A 2037-nucleotide genomic window follows, 5' to 3' on the forward strand; every position below is an offset into this window, starting at 1 on the left:
GTTTTAAAATAAGAAAAATATAGCTTTATTTATTCATTTTTGTTTGTTTGTTTGTTCCATTAGTTAATAAGTTAAATCCAATAATTATAAATCTTACTGTATATAGAAAAACAAATTCATTTACAGCAAAAAAACAATGAATTGTATTAATAATTAAATTAATTCATTCATTCATTTATTTATTTATTTGTTTGTTTTAAATATTGTATTATATTTTATGAATTTTTTTGTGTGTTGTAGTAAAATAAATATTGTTCATTGCAGTAAGTAGGCAGTGTCCTGCCCCCTGTCCCCTGTGATGTGCTCAGTGTTTACTGTAGATTTATTTATCAGAGTTGGAATCTAATCTGTGGTTTATTATTTGTGTTATTTTTTATCCCTCCATCTTTCGTGTCCGTATCGGAGCTCCCGTATTTCCCGCTTTTCTTCACCGCTCAACCTGCTGATCACATGCTCCTAAACACCTGACTCGCTCTTTTCCCAGATACCTGATCTGCTACCTGGTCCTCAAAGTGCTGAGCTGTCCGTCATTCTCACAGGAAGAGTGGGCGGGGCTTCCCTCACCTGACCGTCACGTCGTTCCCTGGGAAAAAAAAAGTTTTGAAAATGTGCTAAAATACATTCAAAATAAATAAATGTAATGGATTCATTAAACCATTTTTTCTTCAAATAAATCCAAAAAAATCTTTCAAGTGTCATGTGACTGTCTGTTAGTTTTTATGCGTCAACCCTTCATATTGTTTTAAAACAGTATTGTAAGGGTTCTTCATGGGATCTTCAAGTAGCCTCCTCAGAGAAAGAACTAAACAACAGGACATGTCAGAGTGGAACCCATCTTCAGGATCTAAGAGCCTTTGAATTACCTAAAGAACCCTCCAAGAACCCTGTAAGGAGTTTAACATTTATCATTTAGCTTCATGGGTTCTTTGGTTCTTAGGAACCAATGTTCTTCAGGGGTTTATTGGCTCATGAAGGGTTCTCAAATAAAGTAAGATTTTATTTGAGAACCTCTGCTGTGTAAATTTTTTTTTATAGTGATTCACTATGTTGTAGGAATCTACATAAACCCTTGAAGGCTTCAAGCATGAGAAACTATTTAGGCATCAATAAAAGTTCCACATTTGCTAAAACTGGATCTGGCAGGAGATGTTCCAGATTAAATCCACATTTACTCCTGAATTATCTCTAAAGAACCCTTAAGAACCTGTATATTTTAACTGGGTCAATGTTCCTTTAGAATGTCAGGAGAAGCACATTTGGGATTTCTGTTTTTCTAAATAAATGCTCTTAGCTTCCTGAAATGGTTCCGCCAGGAACCGTGTCTGATAAGCACACTGTTGTATGATTTACTGAAGAACATTGATGATCTTCTCCAGACCGATAACTGACCTCAATTCTAAATCTTCTAAAAGTGTACCAGGAAATGTCTCACATAAGACAGAGGAAGAAGAAAAAGGACTTTTAATTATCCAAAGAACCAAAATAGCAAAAATATGGTTCTTCAAGTGTTCTGTAGGGGTTCCTTGAAGAGTTAAGAGTTCTACATGAAACCCAAGCAGGTCCTTCAGGTTCATTATAGATTATACAAAATATAGAAGCACAACGGAACTTCAAAAATAACAAAACATTTCTTTTTCTTAGAATGAATGTATTTTATTAATGTATGGATCTTCACTATTGAGCTGTGTGGCATACACACACACACACACACACACACACACACACACACACACACACACACACACACACACACTGTACAGTGTTCTGTATCAAGAACATCTCAGGGATCCTGTATTTTCCATCAGGTGGCTCAGGAACATCCCGTATGGAACGAAGAACCTGCTGTGAACCTGACACTTATCTCTCTTGCTCTCTTTCTTTTCCTGTCCATCATTCTCTTTCTTTCTCTCTTTCTTTTCTTGTCCATCTTTCTCTCTTTCTCTCTCTCTTTCTCTTTTACTCTTTGTGGAGCAAATCTGTGGAATATTTTCTCTGAATATCACAGACTGTGTTCAGAAACAAAGCTTTACATGGGAA

The 2037-nt window shown here is 35.7% G+C and overlaps 1 long non-coding RNA gene across 1 annotated transcript in view; it reads left to right on the plus strand.

The window, feature by feature from the left end:
- LOC310714975 overlaps positions 1-578 on the plus strand; it is a 2851-nt gene extending 2273 nt beyond the window's left edge. The window contains exon 2 of the long non-coding RNA XR_014530206.1: positions 485-578. This is a non-coding gene — a long non-coding RNA (uncharacterized lncRNA). The remainder of the gene's footprint in view (positions 1-484) is intronic.
- Positions 579-2037: the final 1459 nt, after the last annotated feature.

Source organism: Silurus aristotelis (assembly GCF_946808225.1).
Source record: "Silurus aristotelis genome assembly, chromosome: 19".
In the NCBI taxonomy this organism is placed as follows: domain Eukaryota; kingdom Metazoa; phylum Chordata; class Actinopteri; order Siluriformes; family Siluridae; genus Silurus; species Silurus aristotelis.